Source organism: Nicotiana tomentosiformis, chromosome 9 (genome assembly GCF_000390325.3).
Source record: "Nicotiana tomentosiformis chromosome 9, ASM39032v3, whole genome shotgun sequence".
Taxonomy (NCBI): Eukaryota; Viridiplantae; Streptophyta; class Magnoliopsida; order Solanales; family Solanaceae; genus Nicotiana; species Nicotiana tomentosiformis.
This window is the reverse complement of record NC_090820.1, coordinates 106,761,213-106,769,403: the sequence shown is the minus strand read 5'-3', so window position 1 is coordinate 106,769,403 and position 8,191 is coordinate 106,761,213.

Below are 8,191 nucleotides of genomic sequence, written 5' to 3'. Positions count from 1 at the left end.
CATTCCGTATACTAATAGGGTATACAGGTGTATGGGGTCATTCCAACAATTGCCTATAACTATAAAAATATTACATAATACACATAATCTATGTCCATCGGCACAAAAATATCCCAGCACTGCAAATCATGTTCATATAAATAATTCCATAATAGAATTCACTTAAAAATGCAGCTAAAACAATCAAAAAAATCTTCAAACTAGCATATGATACCAATATGGCATATAACTATACCAACATGGTATACAGTTTTACTAGTTAATTTTCGGCAACTATATGACTATACTACTATTACATAACATACATGCATAAAGAGAAAAATAAAAAAATAGTATACCACATATTAATATAATAAAGTATTTTAAGATATTGTACTATATTACTATTATTATAAGAAAATCAAATAGTGCACCAATTAAATGCAGTTAATCAACCAAAAAAGGAATCAACTAGCATATGATACCAATATAGTATATAACAATACTAATAGGGTATATAGTTGTACGGGGTCGTTCCAACAACTGTATATAACTATAAAAACTATTACATAATATACAAAATCTATGTCCATATGTACAAGAAAATACAACACAGCAAAACATGATCATATAAATTATTTCATAATAGAATTCACTTAAAAATACAGCTAAAACAATCAAAAATTATTTTAACTACCATATGATACCAATATAACATATAATTATACCAATAGGGTATACAGTTCCACTAATTAATTCCAGTATGACTATACTACTATTACATAATACACACGCATAAAGAGAAAAATTAAAAAATAGTGTACCACATATTAATATAATAATATATTTCAAGATATTGTACTATATTACTATTATATAAAATAAATGCATAAAGAAAAAATCAAAAATGATTACATAATATACATGCATAAAGGAAAATTAAAAGAATTCAAGATACTGTACTATTCTACTATTACTAAAGAAAAATTAAACAGTGTACTAATTAAATGTAGCTAATACAACCAAAAAAGGTTCCAACTAAAATATGATACCAGTATAGTATATAGCTATACCAACAGGGTATACAGTTGTACGCAAAGGGTTTTAAAAAGATTTTTTAATTCAATTATTAAACTGAAATAATATCAGTTGTCATATAATCTAATTAACTCATATAGATGATACCCACATGGTATATATCATATATTATCACGGTATCATAGAGGATTGGTTTATCCTTCAAAAATATTAGTAGTTGTCACGACCCGAAATTCTCACTTTCGGGATCGTGATGGCGCCTAACATTTCACTTGCTAGGCAAGCCAACGTTAGAATATAATTAGCTATTTTAACACAATTTTAAATTAATTAATAACAAAAAAATAAATGCGTAAATAAAGTCTGAAATAAAGTGAAAAATCCAGAATAAACGCGATATCTAAATACCATCCCAGAACTGGAGTCACAAGTGCACGAGCTTCTAGAATAATACAAATAAAGGTTTGAATAAAGTTCAAACTGTTTGAAATATAATACACAGCTGAGATAAGATAGAAGGGGACTTCAGAACTACGAACGATGTGCAGTTGTATCTCAAGTCTCCACTGGTAGCTGTATCCGGGAAAATCTACAATACGTCGTTGGGACCAACTCCGAAATCTGCACAAAAAGTGCAGAGTGTAGTATCAGTACAACTGACCCCATGTACTGGTAAGTGCCGAGACTAACCTCGACGAAGTAATGACGAGGCTAAGGCAGGTTACTTACATTAACCTGTATGCAATAATAATAATAATAATAACAACAATAATAGAAATAAAATAGGTTTCTCTTTTCAACAATTGAAACCAACTCGGCAGTCATAACCAATTATTATTTCAATCAGTTTCCGTTGCGGCGTGTAACCCCGATCCCACAATATATTCATGTTTAATTATGTTGCGGCGTGCAACCCGATTCTCCAATATATTCATTTTAATTAATTCTGTTATGGCGTGCAACCAATTTCTCCAATATATTCATTTTAATCAATTCTGTTACGGCGTGTAACCCTCCCCAACAATATAATTCCTCAATAAATTTCTGTTGCGGCGTGCAACCCGCTCCAACAATATAAACTTTTAATAAATCTGTTGCTGCGTATAACTCGATCCCCCAATATAAACTTTAAATAACTCTGTTGCGGCATGCAACCCGATCCTCCAATATATTTATTTTTATTTACGTTGCGGCGTGCAACCCGCTCCTCCAATAATATAATTTACTAATTCTTATAAAAGCAATTACTCCAATAAATGCAACAATTAATATGAAATTATAAGACAACAAGCATACAATAATTATGATTTATTAGAAATAAGTGATGCCAAGTAGCAATTAATTGTGAAAATTAAAGATGTAATAGGCATTTATAATTAGTATGCTAAACATCAAGTGACAATTAAGTTACATAAATCAAATAAGCATGTAGCAATTATAGCATGGATTCAAGGCATGATATAGAGTAAAGAACACGAGAGAAACCATTAATATAATAATTAATTCATGATTTAAAATGAATTATGATTTTCAAATAATTATGCAAACAATTAATTTGACGACGTATAGACACTCGTCACCTCGCCTATACGTCGTTCACATGCATTTCACATAACAAATAATTTAAGGGTTCTATTCCCTCAAGTCAAGGTTAACCACAACACTTACCTCGCTTTGCAAACAAATTTCAAGATTTCAATACACCTTTGCCTCGCGAATTCGTGTCCGAAAGCTTCAAATCTAATCACAAACAATTCAACATACTCAACACGAATCGTAGGAACTAATTCAATATGAAATTATAAATTTTCCAGGTTAAAATCCGAAATTTTTTAAAACTCAACAGTGGGACCCACATCTCGAATCCCGAAAAATCTCACAAAATTCGAACACCCGTTCCGATACGAGTTCAACCATACAAAATTATCGAATTCCGATATCAGATTGCCTTTCAAATCCTCAATTAAAGTTTTGTTTGAAGATTTCTACCATTTTCAATCCAATCTTTACCCATTTGAACTCAATCAATCTTTCCATAACCTTATTGGTACAAGCATGTATAACTAATACTATCACATGCAAGAATCACACTCACAATCACCCATCTTTACCCAAACTCGAAATTGAAGAATAGGGGTTAGAACCTTACCTCTTGGGTGAAGATTTTGTAATAATTCCTTGTTGGATTTCAAAACTTGAACAAGATTTTTTTGATGAACAAAGCACTTGAGCTTCCTCCTCTCTCTAAAACACTCTAACTTCTCTCTAAAATCATTAGATAATTACCCCAAAATAAGCCCCAAAGCCTATTTATCAAAATGAGATCGGGTTATGAAAAATGGACCGCATAATGGGTATGCGGGCTGCACAATGGTCGCAAAAATCGGTGCCCAGAACTGGGCTGTTCTAGTCCATTCTGCGACCAGTTTGCGGTCGCAGAAGCAGTTTCGCGATCGCATAACTATTCTGCGATCGCAGAATTGGTCGCAAAATCGTATTTTTTTAGCCTTTGGTAATTTGGTCATAACTTCTTGTAGGATAGTCCAAATAAAAAATGGTTTGAAGCGTTAGAAACTAGACTCGAAGACCTTTCATTTGATAGGTAGATCATCACATAATTCCTTATATATAGGTATATATATGCTCATTCAAAGTTTGGTCTTGTGCGTACCCATTTGATACTTTAGTCTATTATGAAATTTTCCAACTTGACTTAGACTTAGACCTCTCCTTAGACCTCACATCACTTATAATATGCCTCGTACACTTGTTATCATATCCAATTGGTATCCACAATATTAATAGTCCTCAAATGAGAAGTAGAGTCCGCCCCCAAATACATAACATAACTTATCTCTTCTTTCACCTATTTTAATTTCCCGAATTTTTTACTAAACTCCCAAAATTTCCAAAAATTTCGCCAGAGTTTCCTTTGTAACTGGACCTATCCACCTGCCAGAGAATCCCAGAAACCAATCTTAATAACACATACATAATCCAATCAACGTAACACAACATGAAAACAATACTGACAGTGACATCATAAGCAATATATTACTAGAAAAGGAATGCCATTAACATCAACTATTCAGGTGAGGCGTAACTCATAGCAGGTAAGCTCTCAACATCTTCATAGAACACATAAATGAACGTTCAAATTAAAGATGACATTTTTGGGTCATCACAGTAGTATACTACTGCAATTAATTATATATTCTTAAATTAATTATTGTATACCAATATTATATACATTATAACATTTTAATATACAATACGTATCTATCTTATTCGCTAGTTCAACTCAATTCTTTCTTTTTGTTTTCTGCTATTTGCCTTCTCAGCCACAAAGTGGTGCACAAATAGTTCCTAAAACTGAAAAATAATCTTTCCATTAGTTTTGTAGTCAAACATTCTCAGAATTGGCCTAAGCCTACAACATGCACACAATCTTCTTCCTCTGTTCATATGCCGGCTCAACCGTTGAAAATTTTAAATTTCCGGTGATACTCCAACAAAGGTCCCTACTTCTACTAATCACTTTTTCATAAGCAATTATCAATTTGATTTTGTTTTTGTTGCCGATCCAGCTTATCCCCCCCCCCCCCATGGTATTGAAGCAATAACTTTTTGTCAATCTGCTAGTTCCGATGACCTAATAATTCCCGTCAATCGCAAAGTCTACGGAGATGACCGGATTTTTTATATAATAGGTACAACAAATTCAAGAGAAAAAAGGAAATGGGCAGTTGGGTAATAGGTTTGGGTTGGATAGGTAGGAATTGTAATTAATTCTTAAATGGGCAAAAATGGGTAACTAATTTGAGCCTAATGGGTATATTGTGTAGTTCCCCCTTTAGGATTGAGATTTTTACCTTCCTATACACTATTTGAAATTTTATTATCCTGCCTACTCAAATTTCAATTTAATTACATAGGCATATATAATTTACCAATTATATATACTTTAGGAATTAAATGAGTATCCATTTATATTAGGAATTGAATAAGGAATCAATTATTTCCCATCCTTATTCTCTTTCCCCAATTTTTCTTCCTCTAATGTCCTTTATTTTTTATCCTTTCATGTTGTATATATTTTTAATGGAATTCATCAATGGATTTCAATCGTTTTACTATAGAATTTTAACTTAGCAATTTCCTTTCATGTTGCATAATTGGTGTTCAAATTGAAATTGTCAATCAATAAATTTTGAAGGTGTTTGACGAACCACCATTGACAGCCATTAAAAAGCTTTGAAGCTTTGAATTCGAATTTGGGTTTCAAAAACTATTATTTGTTTGGATTGAGTGTTGTTGCAAATAATTGGGAATATTGTTTGGAGTTTATATCTCAATTTTGAGGGTGTTTGGTGAAGATTAGACTTGATTTTGACTGAATTTTAAATTGAAACTTGAAGAAGAAGAAGAAGAAGAGGAAGAAGAAGAGGAAGAAGAAGAAGAAGAAGAAGAAGAACATGTAACATACAATATACTTACGAAATTGTAGTAAAGTTGTAGTATAATTGTATGTAAATTGTATTATGTTGTAGTTATATATTTTTTTTATTTGAATATTGTATGAAAGTTGAAAAATAGTTGTATAATGTATGAATCGTTGTATAAAATTTATATTTAAGTTATCAATACAATCTTTTTACATAAAGTTAGCGATATGTATCAAAATTGTATTTAAGAGAGAAAGTTCTGATTGGAATTTTAGAGAGGAAGAAACACACACCACATACAGAATATATACAAATCAGATACAAAATATACAAAAAGATATATTGTATAAAATTTGTATGAAAATTGTATTTAAGTTGTATGATGTTGTAGATGAATTTTAACTGGGTAAAAATAGTATATGAAAATTGTAGATAAGTTGTAAATAAGTGTATACTATATAATTAGTTGTATGAAATTTATTTTTAGTATGTATGTTGTTGTAGATATATCAATTTGTATTAAATTTGTACGAAATAAAATCACTGGTGTAGTTATACAAATCACTGGGGTTGTTAGACCTACTGCTGCTTTGAGTGCTGAGGCATTAAAATATGCAGCTTCCACAGGGATCAAATTAGAGACTAAACAACATCAAGTATCAACTGGAAAGGAACGACCAACAACTGCTGTTTTCAAACCAACTCCTTATTTGCAAAATAGTGAGGCTCGAACTACTACTGTTCACTCCAAGGATAATCATTCTGGGAAGGTACATGATACTATAAGGCAATCGACTACAACTCCAACAAAATCAGATACAAAGAGTAAGAACTGGACAGGGGTGAATAGATCACCTACGAAGAAGCAAACTCCAGCCCTTTACAGTCAGTTTGTCTCATCGACATGCATTGGGATCTCCAACTCATTTGATGCTTTGTTGTGTGAGGGCGAGCATGGTATGAATGAACCTGAGCATATGGAGCAACAACATGAGGATGCGACAGAACCAGCAATTGGAAATACAAGCAACATAAAAAATGCAGAGGACCAACATGCTCGAATTCAGTTTGTAACTGTTAATTCTGGGCAGAATCAACAAGGTTCAAATTTGGATGTTGATGATGCATTGAATGCAACTGTGGATCGAGCTGCAAGTACAGTTTTGCCTAAGATGTACAAGGCTGTGGGTGATCTAGGTTCAGCAGGTTTAAACTTGGAGGTTAAAATCCATTGACTGAATCTGGTAATCGACCTACTGCTTTCATTGTCAAAGCTACTGGTGCACAGGGTGTTATCGCTGAAAAATAAACAACTGTTACATTGCATAAACCAGTTGATAAATCAACAATTGTGGCAGTTAATGCTGAGGAAAATAATTTTGATGTTATGGAGTTAGAGTATGCAGCTACAACAGGGTATAACATGGTGAATAGAGAGGCTAAACAACCACAACGTTCAGCTGGAATGCAGCAGGCTACACCTACTGTTCAACAGACTTTGGTTAATTGTGTACAACCATCATTGAGCAGCAAGAAAGATCCAGCTCACAAAGCCCAGATCAGTGTAGCAAAGAATGTTACTGTCTCTAACTCGTTCGATGCTTTGATGAATGAACAAGTTCTGGAGAATACTAGGAAGAAAGGGCAGCAGGTTGATCGTGAGGCAATCACAAAATATAGGCCATCTCCAAGCAGTGCACCACAGCAGCATCACACAAGTAACACATATGTAGCCCCAGTTACCAGCCATAATAAGGGAGCTCAAATCAGCGACAGTGCAAAACAGCAGTTTGAATGTGAGACAGCTTCAAAAAACATTCATTCAAACGCACCAGGCAGTGCAAAACAGAACCAGATCTAAAAAAAAATAGCAGCTCCAACTAATGTCTCAACAGACATTGTTCTTGTTGATGATCCAAACGCAGTGGCAGCTACAGTAACATCTGCACCAACAGTTCATATCTGCAATCCATATTTGGATAAAATGATAAAGGACTCGAACACAGCTATGTTGCTGCATACCATTCAAAAAGTTAACGCCCCATTGGTTACATTGAATACCTCCGTTCATGAGATTCCTTCGCAATCGATGGAGACTTATGGTGAGCGAGCAGTTGATTCTGGACAGCAACTACTGTCAACATGTAACAATCAACAAGAAAATGCAGATATGACTTCTTTCTCTCAAGCATCCACAAATGAAAGAAGTTGTTCTAAGGAGCAACAAGGTGTTACTAGTGTTGTCATGGTAGGTCGTAAAACATGGGCTGACCAAGCAGAAGAGTATGAAGAATGGGAAGAAAACTTTGTCGATAACCAGGAGTTGAGCACTCAAATAACAGTGTCTACACCACGACAATGTGATACATCATCAGATATGGCATTAGCAATTGTTGAGCAGGTTTCGATTCAATCTCCAAGAGTTCAAATCAAGACAAACCTGAGTCCTAATGCTGCTGATTTTATTCCCACGGGACGGCAACAATCGGTCATTGATAGAACAGGTTTGGAAGGTGTTACTTTGGCAATTCAATCCGTCAAAGGGAAAGAAAAAATTGGGCAGCAACATGCACTAACCACAGATGATTTGTCATCTATCCACAACTTTGATGCTACTGGAACTTCAAGTTCAATGGCTTCAAAATACAATCTGACACCGACAGATATCCTCCATGCACTTGTGTCTCATGATTTAGAAAAATTGACAACGTGTAATAATCTGAGGAATG